The sequence below is a fragment of the Colobus angolensis genome, unplaced genomic scaffold, assembly GCF_000951035.1.
Source record: "Colobus angolensis palliatus isolate OR3802 unplaced genomic scaffold, Cang.pa_1.0 Scaffold224, whole genome shotgun sequence".
Taxonomy (NCBI): Eukaryota; Metazoa; Chordata; class Mammalia; order Primates; family Cercopithecidae; genus Colobus; species Colobus angolensis.
The window spans coordinates 1,713,089-1,730,351 of NW_012115422.1; the positions used below are offsets into that span (position 1 = coordinate 1,713,089).

Below are 17,263 nucleotides of genomic sequence, written 5' to 3' on the forward strand. Positions count from 1 at the left end.
GACACACTCCCACCTAGCTGTTTCTTCGGTCTGGAATGTTCCTGCCCAGGCCCAGGCGTCTCTATAGTTTGTTCCATCACCTACTTCAGTTCTTGACTTAGTGAAGCCTTCCCTGTCATTTAAAAAGTTCAAAACCCCCTGGCACTTCATATTCTTTTTTTTTTTTTCTACTTAGTACTTATTGTTATCTAAAATGCTATATATTTTATCAATTTTATATTGCTGTTTGTCTCTCTACACCAGAAGGTAAGCTCGATGAGGGAAGGATTTTTTTGTCATCTGTTGTTCACACTGCTGTGTTCTTACTGCCTAGAACGGTAATTCTCAGTGTGGTCTGTAAACACTTGTGGGTCACTAACACCCTTTCAGGAGAGGTCCACAAAACCCAAACTATTTTAATGGTAATCCTAAGAAGGATTTTGCCCTTTTCACTACATTGACATTTGTACTGGTGACACAAAAGCTATGCTGGGTAAAACAAAGCAGCAGCAACTAGGCTGTCACTGTACTTCACTAGTACACACTCATAGTAAAAAGAAAAATCGTTTCACCTAAGAATGCCCTTGATGAAGCAGTTTTAAAGTATTGGTTTTGTTAAATCTTGATCCTTGAGTACACTTCTTTTGGTCATTCTGTTAAAAAAGTGCGAAGTGTGCATAAAGCACCATGTGTTGTTGTATATACCAAGTATGATGGCTGTCTTGAAGAAAAGCACATCTGAGGTCACTGGGGTTGTAAGCTGAACTAGCTCCATTTTCAGAGTAGCCATTTCACTTGAAAGAAGGACTCACAAACTATGACTAATCAGACGTGGGTATTTAATAGGTATTTTCTCAAGAATAAGCAAAGTGAGCTTGTGACTCCAACAAAAATAACTAACAGTATTTACTGTCAGTCACAAAAATTCAAACTTTCAAGTGAAAATAAGAATTCAAGGAAACTTGTATCCACCACCATGACCTTGACAGTTTGTTAATATTTAAAGACTTTTCCCATAAGATCGATGGTGATATTAAAGAAGATGATTCTAAGAAATACTGCATGATGAAATGTGTTAACATTCACAAGATTTACATAAATCAATGAACTAATATTTTTGAAATGATTAATGTATGATAACACAGTATCATGTGTGGGCAAAAGATCCAGTCAAATACAAGATAGAACAGTAGATTATAACGTACCAGAGTAAAAATGTCATTGATAAGGTTTCAAAGTCTACATTGCAATTGACCTTTAAGAAACTACCACTTGTCAAGTGTTAGTGTAGCATCAAAGACAGATATCCATAACTATTTGAAAAGATTATTAAAACACTGCCCTTCTTTCCAACTATATATCTGTATAAGGCCAGACTTTCTTCATATATCCCAAACAAAACAATATATTTCAAAAGATGACTGCAAATAGAGAATCTAGCTCTCTCCTATGTCAGACATTAAAGAGTTTATAAAAATGTAAAAGAATGGCTCTTCTTACTACATTTAAAAATACAGTCATTTTTCATAAAATGTGTTATCTATGTTAACATGTAATTAGTTTATTTTTTAATTGATAATTTTTTAAAACTTCTCAATTTTAATTTCAAATTCAGTAAATAGCAACACATATAACCCACATAACAAATGCACCTTAGGATTCTCAATGTTGAAGAATATAAATGGATCCTGAGATTTAAAAGTTTGAAAACCACTGACTTAAAACAATAACTAGAACACAACAGTAAATTATGTCGCACTGAACATTTACAATGTGCCAGTCTCTTGTTAACTGTTTTTATACTTATTTCATTTATGTCTCAAAACAACGTTATAAGGTATTATTACTATTACCATTTTATGAATGAAAAAAACAGTAATTGAGAGGGATCCAGGTACTTGTTTAAAGTCACAAGGAGCAGAGCCAGTCCCTGAACCAAGATCATGTGCCTCCAGATCACATACTCCTGACCAAAACTGATAGTATAATAAAGGGATGCTAAGTTAGAAACAAGGCAAAAAGTGCCATGCCAGGTGACTACATCTAAAAATATCAAGGCAATAAGTAGCCAAAATACAAAGCCAAATGAATTGCGGATTGAAGGGAGATAACCTAAGCAAGCTCATATGAGCAGGAGAAAGGCCAGGACAACTTCTCAGAGGCAGATGCAGATGGTTGAGGAAATACTTCAAGTACAGTCCACAAGGGCCAGACAACTATCACTAGGCTAAACAATGAACAATAATAACCCTGAGGTATCTGGCTTCAAGCGTAGCTTCCAGGACAACTGGTATCCCTTATAGTCAGGTTCATTCATGATGCTATTAAAGTCTTCTCCTTGCTGCTACGGGTTTCTTTGTAGCTCAAGCTTGAGTATAACCTTCAATGAAATGTTTAGGATGTTCTCTGGTTCCCATGTCCAAAAAGAGTTGACATCTCATTAAAACCATCAAGTCCAAGAAATATCTTCTCTCTGACCCATGGCAGGGTGCTATCCTGATGCTTCATCACTCCAATAAGCTTAGTGACAAGACAGACACTTACTGTCTGTATCTCAAGAAGGAGTCCTGTAAGGTCAAGAACAGTAATCCCTTACCCAATTTCAAATTCCCCTAAGCTAAACATTCCTGCTAGAATATGCAGACAGACTTTCTAAAATCTTGGAATTTACACTTCCTGTAATATTTAGTCTATGAATCACTCTGTTGGGGATGATTAATAAATGAGTGATCTACGATTGGAAGAAAAAAAGAAGGTGAAGTGGGTGGCAGAGCAGTAGTCGTAGTTTGAGCTATGCAGCATTCAGACAATGGAAGTTGGGGCAAAGAAAGTAAAGTGAGATCTTGGAACTGTCCTCCTCACTCACTCTATTAGGAGGGAGGGAGGGAGGCCATAAAGTCAGGTTGATTCAGTGCCAAGGCTAAGTGTTATCACGTAAGGAATTATACTACATAACCCTATCAGAGAGAATGTTTTAAAAATTCTGACTCAGCTATGCATAAGGAAGATCAGAAATAGAAAATATAACCCCTTAGTATGCATAATATCTGAATCCATGGAAAAAGTAAATTTATAAACATATTCTCCAAATTTTAAATGAGGGAGATCCTGAAAAGTTCCTAATATAATCACTGATATTCTCTTTTTCTAGTATTCTATTCTCATTTTATATCAGCAGATACAAAAAGAAAATTAAGAGGGCTTTCATAACCTTACTAGTGACCCAGGATCACCCTAACACTGTTTTTGCCTTGAACCCTTCAGTAATTCAACCACAAATTCTTCCACACTGGGTCCTCATAGTAAAAGTCTGAGAGTTAGAAAGAGAATGCTGTATAACAATGATTATGCTCACTGGTATTTTCCACAGTTGAATGGGCAAGTGGGCAACCTGCATGCCTCCTTCCTACTACAGCCCATGCTTCAACATATGATATGCAGAATTATCTTGACAACATTTTGCCAGATCATGAAACAGAAAACATACATATGAACAGTTATTCAGTGTTTTAGATGCCACAGAGCACTGGAAATCTTCCTGATGATATCAACAGGCCAACTCAGGCTGCTGGAAGCCCATTCACAAAACACGTTTTTTTCAGGAAGGGCAGAAACCTAGGCAGGAGGTGACAAAATATACATCAAGGCCAGGGAAAAAAACTAATGACTGAAAGTAAGTTATGGGATATTTCTCCATGCACAAGCAAAACAAGGGAAGACAAAGTGATGAAGAAGCAGCAGCAAAAGCAAGCAAAAGATGAAGGATGCCTGGGCACTTCACTTCTGGGTGCTCAGGAGGAAGACAAGTTACACATTTTCAGCCAGGTTGATGTGAGTTTCAGGATTGATGATGTGGACCCACCTCACTTTGTGTTGCCAGCTTTGGCAATGCAGGACAGCAGTTAGAAGTGTGGGCCCTGGAAGTCTGGAAACCTGCCTGTACCAAACCTGCCTGGAAACCTAATTGTGAGTCTGACCCTGGGCATGTCAGTTGGACAAATGAATATTAGCTATTGTTATTGTTATTATTATTACCATCAAAAAACCTTTTAACTTTATTCCTGAAGTATCTGACATTAAGGAAATTTCCAGGGAAAGAAATATAGATGTAACTAGAAAGCAATATGAATAAATATGTGAATTAAAGTAGTACAAGGTATCTCTTATATGAACATATGTAAACAGAATACCTAGAAGTCTCAAGATATCACACTTTAAAGAATTTTCCAAAATGCCCTTATTTAGAAAATATTACTTCTTTTTTTCCCATTTCCACTTCAGGACTCAGAATACTGTGACAATGCCAAACATACTTCACATATGAAATGTTATAGTCCAATAGGTTTACCAAAATGGAAAGGTGGATAATCAGTTTGTTTTTAAATATTCAAATAGAGTCTTCTTTTGTTTAACTCCAGACTTGATGTGGCCTTCTAATAAGCAATATTATTTGTTATTCAAAGAGCATTCTGAGTGATTTATGTCATGCAGCTGTGAACAAGCATTTTGTTGAAAATATCGTCTGCATGCTTTACTGCACTAACATTGTTGGAATGCCCACAAGGATGTTGAATACTAGGAATTGAAAAGCAAAAGGTCATTGTCACTGGAAAATGAAAAAATTATCTGATTCAAACCCACATCAAGCACAGACAAATGACAGCAATGAAAAAAACATTTTCATGTGCTTTTATCAGTCTATAAGAGAGAATTATTTATCTCTAATAAGACTTTTCAAATTCCCATAATATACCAAAAAAATGAATTTTTACTGTTCACAAGTGACAATTAGATCAAATTGTTTTCTCACAAATTTTTAAATATTGGCCTACTCTTCAAAGTCAAGGCAAATATGCTAGCAGTAAATGCTTTCCCAGCACCAATAAAATGTTCAAAAATAAGGGTAATAATAAAGGTAAATAAAATAAAGGTAAGAGTAATATACTTTTGTTCATATCATGAATAAACACAAACATGAGACTGGTTTCCTTCATGCACATATAATATATATGAAATAAATTCAGAAAACTTGAGTTCTCAGTATATATGCCTGTAACTTTTAAGTTCTGATTTTCTGCAAACAGGCCATAAGAAATGATTTTTAAAAAAACAAAAACAAACACACACACACACACACAAAGAACAAATTGACACAAGCTAAATCGCCCACTGGGGTCAACTGTTGTAGCAATCTTGCCTAACAGACAAGGAAAATAATTTATGCATTTTACTGCTAAATGTAACATTTTCTGAAAGCATAAGAACTTCTTAGAAAACCCCTGATGGCCAACAACTGCATATTATTAACTTCACCATTTTATTCCTCTACTGCTCAGTAGCAAAAAGCTGACACAATCATAATTAAGCTAAACTAATCATTTAAAAATATGTATTTATAGTATAAATGCAAGTACTTCCTCTAAAAGGGACAAGTACTGGGGGGAAATGGTTCTTTACATGTGTTTGAGAATCAAATTTTCATTTCTTAGATTTTATTTAATTTTTAATTTTTAAAATATCCAAGCCTACAAAAAACATTGAAAGAATAGTACAAGAAATCAGTATTCTTTCATCTAAATTCACTAACTGTTAGTACTTTGTCCTATTTGTTCTCCCCTCTCTACATTACACCCTCCCCAAGCACTTCAAAGTAAGCTGCAGACATGCAACACTTCACCTTTAAATCTTTCAGCACATACCTACTGAAAAAACAAGAACCTTCTCCTATATAACCACGAAAACATTATCACACCCAAGAAATTAACCCTCTGTGCCTGGAAGAGCAGTCATTACCATTTACCAACCAGGTCCATAAACTCTTTTAATTTATATAAATTTTAGCCAGGCAAAAAAAAAAAAAAAAGAAAAAACAGAAGCAATGATAAGCTAGAATCGATTTGATATAAACTAGATGTATTTGAAGCCTGGAATCAGTATTTACATAAATGGGTATATCCCAGGTTCATACATGACAGAATTAATGAGCAGTTAGTTGATGAGACTTCAAATAATGCTGCTCATCTGGGGTATGTATCTTTAAAACAAACAAAAAAATATATAGAATAAGATTTCAGCTTTCCTGTTTAAATTTTTATTAAAATTTCTGCCATGTTACGTTTCACTATCCTTTTATTACATCTGTTAATCATTCATAAAATGACTTCAAATTTATATAAATTTCACCCAGGCTGGAGTGCAATGGCGCGATCTCAGCTCACTGCAACCTCTGCCTCCCAGGTTCAAGCAGTTCTCCTGCCTCAGCCTCCCAAGTATTTGGGATCACAGGTGCCCACCATCATGCCGGGCTAATTTTTTGTATTTTTAGTAGAGATGGGGTTTCACCATGTTGGCCAACCTGGTCTTGAACTCCTGACCTCAGGTAATCTGTCCACCTCAGCCTCCCAAAGTGCCGGATTACAGGCATGAACCATGGCACCCAGCTGCTTCTGGTTCTTCTGCTTGCACTTACCCTGTCAAAATGCAATCAAGATTCCAGACTTCAGAAGTATCTTCATTAAGTTCTAGCTCATCATTATTTCTGGTTTCTCTTCTTGCACTTGCATCTTCAAAACAGAATACCTTAAAGAACTCAAATGGCTTATAATTTTGTTAAAGAAAGGACAGCCATCTTCTTTGCTCCATAATTGCAAAATATTTTCATTTTTAGATTTATAAAAACCAACTGATCAATCCAATAAATTTGTTCCTTTCTATATCACTCATTTCCTTCCAGTCACTGTTATACACATACTTGTCTTTGGCATTTGTCCACTAAATAACTGCATCAAGTATATTCTGGCGCACAAACATCATAAAAGATGAAAAAATACTGTCAATGGTCCTATTAGCAAACGGGATGGTCCAGCATCTTGCTGCAATAAAATCCTTCCTGTTGAATGACTACGTGAGTTTGAATACTATTTCTCCTTCTGTTCTTAGACACATTGTTCACTGTCAGTTCTTGAGTTTGATGAAATTCACCTTAGACAAGTAGGTTGGCAAACTTTTGTGAAGTTTCAGAAAGTAGATATTTTAGGCTGGCAAAACAAACCATCTCTGTCTCAATGACTGAACCCTGCCTTTGTAGCAGAAAAGCAGCCATAGACAATATGTAAATGAGTGGGCATGGCTTTCCTGATAAAACTTTGGCCAGCTTGTCAATCCTAGACCTAGGATATCATCATCTGGTAATTTATACTGACATTTCTTCTATATAATCAATTTAACCATTATCATTAGAGTCTAGAGTGCCATTATCTGTTCATCTGATTTATCTAATAATTAGAAAAATCTTCCTCTGTCAAAGAATTTGTTTGCCAATATGGGCTGAAAATAAACAATTACAAATTTTCAACTGTGTTTAACAAAGTGTATTCAATGAAAATTTAACAAACAACAAAGACAGTGTCTTCAGGCTGTTTTTATACCTTGTTGAAGATGATGCAATACCCTAGGCAATGCAATAAGAAAACTGAAGGATGACACAATCGGATCACGTATTTCACAAACATGCAATTCTTTTGTTTGATTTTTATGTTAGTCTTTTTACTTGTAGTATACTTTGGAGTAATTGATAAGCAATGAGCAAATAATTCCTAGGATGATGGAGTGTCAAAATGTTTCAGGATAAGATCACTAAAATCCCTTCATGAGACTTACATTTCTAAACGGACCCATGGGGTAATTGCAAGATATAATGACTTTTGGCTGCTCCAATGGTAGTGGGTTATCAGAATTTATTAACATTCGTGTCACTAAAGTTGATATATAACCCCCCATTGCTAAATTTGACTGGCTTTAAAATGAATAAATAAATAAAAGGTTTAAAAGATACAATGGGCCGGGCGTGGTGGCTCAAGCCTGTAAACCTGGCACTTTGGGAGGCTGAGACAGGCGGATCACGAGGTCAGGAGATCGAGACCATCCTGGCTAACATGGTGAAACCCCGTCTCTACTAAAAAAAAAATACAAAAAACCAGCCGGACACGGTGGCGGGTGCCTGTAGTCCCAGCTACTCGGGAGGCTGAGGCAGGAGAATGGCGTAAACCCCGGAGGCGCAGCTTGCAGTGAGCTGAGATCTGGCCACTGCACTCCAGCCTGGGCGACAGAGCGAGACTCCGTCTCAAAAAAAAAAAAAAGATACAATGACTTTCATTCTATTAAAAACAGGTAAATTGTTTTCTTTGTTCTATGGAAGACTTCTAAGACAAAATAAAAGTAATGAAATGTCAAACTATATAAAGATTTAGAACTGTTTAAAAAAGAAACTCAAAAATTAATATTGGGCATAAAGGACCCTAATGGTATATTAAGGTTTAAACATATCATCAAGTATTTCCAATTATGTGAAAAATGTTGTTTTATTTTGTTCTTTGATCCAGGATCCAATCAAGGTTCATGCATTGCTTTTGGTTACCATGTCTCCTTAGTTAGTGTTCATTTCCCACTCGTCTAGGTTTTAAAAACATCTTACATGACAATGACATCTTTTTAAAAATCTAGACCAGCTGTCTTGTAGAATGTCCACATTCTGTATTTCTGTGATTATTTCCCCATGATTCAGATCAGGATCTGCTAGATAATTTGAAGCCCCTTGTTCAAAAATTATTAAAAATTTCAAAATGGCAGCACAGGGCATTAAACAAAGAATGAGGTTCCTCTACGTGTGGGCCCTGAGTGACTGCATAGGTCACATGCCAATGAAGCCAGCCCTGATTCAGGTTAAACATTTCTACAAACCTACTTACTACTCAGGTAATGGCTCATACTTTTCCCTGCATCACACTGAGAGACTAATTCATTTTGTAAACACTAATTCAAGACTCCAAATGCATCTCTAATCAATTCTAGTTTATTATTATTTCTGGTTCTTTTTTCACTTACATTTGTCAAATGCAATAAAGATTCCAGATTTTAAATATATCTTTAATAACTTTTGATAGTGTGAAATGGAGTTAATGATATACAATCATTTTAAACTGTTCTTAGCATGTTATCCTTTGTCCTTCCAGACTGACCAAACAGATAATGTTTTCAAAATACTCTGGAAATCAAAATGATAGCCAGACCTTTAGTGATTGAAGAGAAAAAAAATATTAGATCACCATCAATCAGATAAAATCTCACCCATTCAGTCCTTCATTCATCCATTCATCAAACATGTATTAAGTACCAACTAGGGCTACATTGCACAGAAAAAAACATGAGTAAAGCACAGTCTCTGTATTTGAGAATTCCATAGTTTAGGGTTGAGGAAAGACATTAAATAATCACAATGCAGCATGAGAAAAGCTGGACGAGGGTTGCTAATGGATACCAGAAGGAGAGCCAATTTCAAGTTGAGGCATCATCATTTACTAAATTTTATGAACAGTCAAGATATTTTACAGTGGAATTACAATGAAAGAAAGCACTTTGAAAATAAAATTATTAAGTAATATAGGAAAATGAGAGGTGTCATCCTTATCAACCATAACAACTTATTGGAATTTTTACACGGAATAATTATTCCATTTGATAAAATACTCATGAGCAATGGAAGGTTTTCTGGATTACACATTTATCTATTTTAAAATAAAGAAATATCAATTTACTAATATATGACTTAAGCCAGAATCTCAGTCCTCTATTTTCTTTCTCTACAGTCAACCCAGGAAACCTGCTTATTGGCAGGCTCTGGTTATGTGTAACCCAAGGGGTACAAGGCAATATTTAAGATGTACACAGGGCCAGGTGCGGTGGCTCACGCCTGTAATCCCAGCACTTTGGGAGGCCGAGGCGGGCAGATCACGAGGTCAAGAGATCGAGACCATCCTGGCCAACATGGTGAAACCCCATCTCTACTAAAAACACAAAAATTAGCCAGGCATGGTGGCGGGTGCCTGTAGTCCCAGCTACTCAGGAGACTGAGGCAGAAGAATCGCTTGAACTCGGTAGGTGGAGGCTGCAGTAAGTTGAGATCGCACCACTGCACTCCAGTCTGGTGAAAGAGCAAAACTCTGCCCCCCCCCACCAAAAAAAAAAAAAATACGTACACAGTACTAACATGGCATACCTTTTTAGAACAATTTCATTCCAAGACTGAAAATTTAAGAATTTTTATATATACCACCTGACTCTCGCTTCTCTATAGAGGAAAGAGAAGTTGTTAAAGTCTTAAGAGTAGAAACGCTTCTGTAAAAAAATAACTAGAACTGTCGGCATTTTTATGTTATTAGCGTATTCTTTTCCTCAAGTGTAAGTGAACAATAAATGTTAACGCTTTGAGAATAAGAGAGGCTATTAATATTGACCAAAATAACCTCTGCTATCTCTAATTCACTCAGGGAATTACTCAACAGCAAGACTTACGGAAAAGAAAGTTTTCACTCTAGAAACCAACGTTTGGTTTCCTTGCTTGTTTACTTGAAAACAAAATACAAAAAACTCCACAAACTCCCACATATCAGTTTAATTTCCTGCTGTAATTGCATTTGATCAAGTATTTAGTATATAAACACTGTATTTAGTTCTACTTCTTTGCCACTGTGAGTTCCTCAGAACATAAAAATACCCAGAGTCCTATTTATACATGTGAAAATCTTTTTCCCTTTTTTTAAATTATGATTTTAAAATTGTTTTCAAATAGGAACATGCATTATTGGTTAAAAACAATTCTTTGATTCCTAATTGAAGATTTAAGCTTAAAGTAAAAATGGAAGCACAAATTATTTAAAATTCAGGTGAGATATGCCTGGTTTCCTAAGAGTGATGAAGATGCTCTGTTTTTCCTTGACTGCAACCAACCAATCAGTAATAATTAGCAGCAGGCATCTAAAAAACATGAGATACAATTTTTTAAATGGATAGATTGTTGCAAACTTGCAAATGAATCTAAACTATGATATTCTGTATGTAAGAAATACCTGAGTAAAAACTACATTGAAATTATTACTCTTCCAGTGACTTGTAATCATGTAATTTTGAAGGAAAAGCTCCAAAGATAGTTTGCAACTAAACAGAAAAAATGACTCAGCTAGAAACAATAAAGTAAGACACTCAAGCTAATTTGCAAATTTAAAAACTGCTTAAAGCTTCCATAAAGAGATCAGGTTGAGAATTAACCTTACATGTAAAATTTCACCAAATTTTACACTGTAGATATAGTGTAATCCACATTTAGCAAAAAGAAGGAAATCAAATTAAAGAAAGGTGCCATGATCAAATTATATTTTTCAATGTGCTCAAAGATCTATTTATTGAGGAATCTAACCTGGATCTTTCACTTCGAGTTGGATAAATGAATCCTAATAACTGGGTCTTTGTATGTTTATAAAAATAATATTGATGTAAACATGTCATTTTGCAAAATGCTTGCCAATAAACAAAGAGATGTGAGATCAGCTAAAAAAAATTCATGGGGGTGGACTATAAACAGGTAAAATTATTGACAAGCTGTCAGCATTAAGGCCACTGAGCACCCCAGAAGCTACTGTATCATCACAGAACCATTATCTTTTGTTACTGAAAACATTCAACAAATTTTTGAGACAGTAAAAGATGCTAACTTTCGAGTAAGCAACTTTATTTCTCATATGACAAAGCAATTTAACTTCTCAGCAGATGAAACATCTATTGCACCCCTACTAAAAAAAGATGAAAACACCGTCTGAGCTATTCAGCATCCCTCATGATGACTGCCTGAACATATATCACAAAGCAATAAAAGAAATTCTTCTAATTTGTGTTAACAGACTTACACAAGTCTGAATGCTTTTTAATTCAATGCAGTTTTCCATAAGTAACAGTTCATCAGCATTTTGTCCATTAACTTAGGAAAGCAATTGTAAATATTTTTTTCCTGATGATATGAAATACTCTATTAAAAGTAGACAAAATGTGAAGTAGAATATCAAATTCACACTAATTTTTAACATAAAACATTTCATTTAGAGAAATTCCAGAGTTCTGGCTATATCAGTTTGTGACCCAGAAATGTCCCCCAGTAATCCCTAACCTCATCCATTCACTCTCTTCTGCCTTTGCTGGCGAGTATCAAAACAAGCTAAGGTTAGGATGCTGTGGGTCACCTTTTCTGTAAGCAAGAGCACACACATACCTTTAGCTGCTACTGATACATTTCAGCAGTTTAAAATAAACAGTTATACATCAAGAAATATTGTGTTCATTTTTTTAATTTAAAATTTAAAACTTATTTTAAAATACGGTCACCCCTCGCAAGTATAGTCTCCTCCCTTTCCCCCACCAATGAGATTCAGAAGCATTTTACTTGGTTAAACTGGATTCTAATAAAGACTCTAGGATTACAAAAACATTTTATAACCACTACCAAAGAGAAAACAGAAGACATTAAAAAAAAAAACACGGGCAAAACTAACTTGTAGCATTAGATGTCAGGATAGCGACAAACTTTGGGGAGGCAGAAAAGGGTAGTGACTAAGAGAGGTTTCGAGGGGGACTATGCTGGTAATGTTGTATCTTTTGACTTGAGTAGCACTTACATAGATGCGTTCAGTTTGAAATAATTCATGGAGCTTATGATTGCTGTATTTTACTTTTTTAGTTCTTTGTATGTTTTACTTAAATACACTTATGCATTGTATATTTTATATGTATGTTACACTTCTGTTTTTTAAAACAAGTTGTAATCTTTTAGGAATAAATAAGCATGACTCCTTACAGTTCCACTGTTCTTAGTGTAACATCAGTAGTTTTGCTAGAGTAAGTGTGAGGGGGATGCGATAATTATCTTAAATAGTGCTTGCCATGGGCCAAAAAAACCCAGGGAGGTCCCACACACATGAAAACAGGGATCAGAAAAACAAATAAGCAAAATGTATCTGAGCATAGAATCAAACTACAGAACTCATACGTTCAGAAAAAAAAATAAGCTAGACGGCCGGTCACAGTGGCTCACGCTTGTAATCCCAGCACTTTGGGAGGCCGAGGCGGGTGGATCATGAGGTCAGGAGTTCGACACCAGCCTGGCCAATATGGTGAAACTCCATCTCTACTAAAAGTACAAAAATTAGCTGGGCGTGGTGGCACGCACCTGTAGTCCCAGCTACTCAGGAGGCTGAGGCAAGAGAATTGGTTGAACCTAGGAGGTGGAGGTTGCAGTGAGCCGAGATTGCGCCACTGCACTCCAGCCTGGGCAACAGAGCAAGACTCCATCTCAAAAAAATAAATAAATAAAATAAGCTAGCCAGTCAGTCAGCCAACTGAAAAGACAAATCCTTTCACTGACAACTGCATACATGTCTACATTTTTTTTTTTTTGAGACGGAGTCTCGCTGTGTTGCCCAGGCTGGAGTGTAGTGGCTGGATCTCAGCTCACTGCAAGCTCTGCCTCCCGGGTTTACGCCATTCTCCTGCCTCAGCCTCCCAAAGCCACCTCGCCCAGCTAGTTTTTTTGTATTTTTTTAGTAGAGGCGGGGTTTCATCGTGTTAGCCAGGATGGTCTCGATCTCCTGACCTCGTGATCCGCCCGTCTCGGCCTCCCAAAGTGCTGGGATTACAGGCGTGAGCCACTGCGCCCGGCCTATGTCTACATTTTCACAAGAGATCATGGGAAAGACTCAGAAAGAACAAAAGTCAGTTTGAGCTATTTAATTTTCACTTGGTCTCAAATGTGGACTACAAATCTAAACAGAGAAGAAAAAAGGGAACACCTACTGCTTGACAGGAGTTTTTTTTTTTTTTTTTTCATTTTCAGAAGTTTCTTAGAATTTAATTCTGGAAAAAAATAACTAGAAATAGGCACATTTGAAAGCTCAATCTTCATTTTATCCATGGGGGGAAAAACACTTTTAAAATAAGATCTTTCAAAGATGTCAGTGGATGAATCTGCCCTGTGGGCTATGTGTGTATCCCTTACATCTGCTCCCACATGTAATACTCTCTGATCCATGTTTCTCAAGAAGTTCCTTAGTTCTAAAATTAATTTACCTTAAATTAATGTTTCTATAAATTCAATGAAAATTACAGAATGTATTTTATAAGCTTTTTTTTTTTTCTTTAGACGGAGTCTTGCTCTGTTGCCAGGCTGGAGTGCAGTGGCGCAATCCTGGCTCACTGCAACCTCTGCCTCCCTGGTTGAAGGGATTCTCCTGCCTCAGCGTCTCCAGTAGCTGGGACTACAGGCATGCACCACCACGCTCACCTAATTTTTGTATTTTTAGTAGAGATGGGGTTTCACCATGTTGGCCAGGATGGTCTCGATCCCTTGACCTTGTGATCTGCCTGCCTTGGCCTCCCAAAGTTCTGGGATTACAGGCGTGAGCCACTGTGCCCGGCTGTGTTTTATTAGCTTTTAAAAAGAGATCTTGTGCAAAATAGTTCATGTGAACGATGGTAACCTGAAACTGAACACTAAACCCTTGATAGAAGAAAGGGCAAGCTAACAAAGGAATAGTTTCAATGTGCAGCCTCCCCACAGAACATATTCATTAAGCAAGCTTAGCAGCCAGTACATACAAAATCGTTTTTAAAAAGAAACCTGTACTGATTCTTTCTTCGTATGTAATAGATTCTTTCTTCAACAAACCTTCACAAGAATGATGAAAAAAATGAGTGCTTTCACAACTCTCTAAAACATGTGGTTATAAGCTTAAATTTAGATTTTTCCAAGTCTTAGTTTTCAAGAGAAAGTTCCTTGGGCTTTTCTTATTCTGTGATATGTCTTTGATATTATTTGCTTGATGATTTTTATGATGAGGCTGAGAAAAATCAGAATGCTATAGACATAAATCTAACTTGCTCTAGATTTTAGTTGATACACTTTACTGTTTTAGTCTTCTATGAACATGTAGCTCTTTCCATTGAAATTATTGACAGGATTTCAGAAAGCAATAAACAATATAAAACTTCCCTACCAACCTCAACATAATTTTAACATCATTCCCTTCCCTAATGACAATGTTAATGTAAACAGTAAACATGTAAAACAGTATTGTTAAATATACAAGAGTAAAAAAGAAGCCCAATTTAATTAACACTCTGATTGGATTCCTGTTGTCCTTCATTACCACTCCACTTATTAAATTTCATTCATAATTAAAAATTACATAATATATTCCAACTACATCATCTTGTTTTTAAATAGAAAATAACAATTACTTTAGAGCAATTACTAATGCCCACTGTTCTAATAAATGTCCATATCTTAAGATGTCCAGAAATGAGGCATATAGACAAGTCTCATAAATCATATACATTCTTTTAAAAGTAAAGGCAAACACAGTGAATGCAGGCAGCCCTTTGTATTCTACAGATCCCAGTGTGTTTTACAGATCTTCAACAAAGGATTTTGGCTCCTATACCAGAAACGAACACTGTTTAAAATGTTGAATTGAAGCTCATCAATTTCAAGGAGTCCTGACTAAAGCTTCTAGAAATCTAAACTTTAGCATTTTAAGGGCATAAATATTTAGATGTTCCTTCTTAAATTTTGCTGCATTTCCGTAAGTTAAGGAAAAACAAAGGAAACAGGTTGGCAAGTGCCATCTTGTGGACTCTCTGGAAAATGTTTTCACCTATTCAGCAGTACAATTCGAAAAGCAAATCATTATAAATGTTCAATACAATATTCCCAATAATCAAAATGTTTCTTTAATTTAAATTAAAAGATTAATTTTCCAGGGTCCCAACATCAATAACTGTAATAAATTGCAATTGTGGATCTGAGGTAAGATTATTCTAAATTACGTGAAGTATTTATAGCCAAACTATCACACTGGATCCCTATATTATCCTCAGGAGTTATGCCAGAGAGATATATTATGCAATGAAGCTTGAGAATCTGATATATCAAAGAAATTTAAAAAGCACCTACTCAGCAGAGAAGTTAGAATTACTCTCCTAATTGTATAATATAGCAAACATAGCTATAGAATACACCTTGCAAAAAAAAGAGGGGGGCCCTTTGTTTTTCATAAAAACTAAACCAAAAAAGTTACCAATAATTCTAAAATATAGTGGAACTAATGACTAGACACATCAATAGATCCACCATGTGTGTATGCCTAATAATCAAAAGTTTACAGATTAAGAGTTAAGATACATAGTATGTAAAGACGAAAACAAACACAAGACTAATAGGAAAGAAAATACCCCAGAGTCACAATGTTCATGATTCTCTTTAGACTTTAGAAATACAGCAGACCCTTAAACAACATGGGTTTTGAACCACGTGGGTCTACCTATAAACAGATTTTGTTTGCGCTTCTGCTACCCGTAAGACAGGAAGACCAACCAACCCCTCCTCTTCTTCAGCCTACTCAACATGAAGATGACAAAGATGAAGACATTTACGACGATCCACATATTTTCAGTAAATATTTTTTCCTTATGATTTTTTTTTTTGTTTTGAGATGAAGTCTTGCTCTGTTGCCCAGGCTGGAGAGCAGTGGTGCGATCTGGGCTCACTGCAACCTCTGCCTCCCGGGTTCAAGCGATTCTCCTGCCTCAGTCTCCCGAGTAGCTGGGACTACACGCGCCCACCACCACGCCCAGCTAATTTTTTTTATTTTTAGAAGAGATGGGATTTCACTGTGTTAGCCAGGATGGTCTCCATCTACTGACATGATCTGCCTGCCTCGGCCTCCCAAAGTGCTGGGATTACAGACATGAGCCACCACGCCCAGCCGATTTTATTATTTTCTTAATAACGTTTTTTCTCCAGCTTACTTTATTGTAAGAGTACAGTATATAATACATATAATACAAAATATGTGTTAATCAATTGTTTGTGTTATTGGTAAGGTTTCCAGTCACCAGTAGGCTATTAGTAGTTAAGTTTTGGGGAAGTCAAAAATACGTGGATTTTTGACTGACTAGGCGGGGTGGGGGGCAGGGGATGATATCTGCCCTCCTAACCACCATGTTCAAGGGTAAACTCTAATATGCTTTTACTATTTCACATAGCATGCAAGAGGAAATATTAACATTCTAGATTTACATGGCACTGCCATATACATAGAAACTCAAATTATATTACTGTCTCTTGGTCATAATACTTTTTTTTTTTTTTGAGATGGAGTATAACTCTGTCACCCAGGCTGGAGTGCAGAGATCTCAGCTCACTGCAACCTCCACCTCCCAGGTTCAAGCGATTCTCCTGCCTCAGCCTCCCGAGGAGCTGGGATAGCAGGCGCCTGCCACCACTAATTTTTGTATTTTTGTATTAGCCCGCCACCAGCTAATTTTTGTATTTGTAGTAGAGACAGGGTTTCACTGTGTTGGCCAGGATGGTCTCAAACTCCTGACCTCATGATCCACCCGCCTT

General features: G+C 36.3%; 1 protein-coding gene across 2 annotated transcripts in view; it reads right to left on the reverse strand.

The window, feature by feature from the left end:
• Window positions 1–17,263, reverse strand: part of CHN1 (chimerin 1) — a 202,453-nt gene that overhangs the window by 167,072 nt on the left and 18,118 nt on the right. The window lies entirely within an intron of this gene.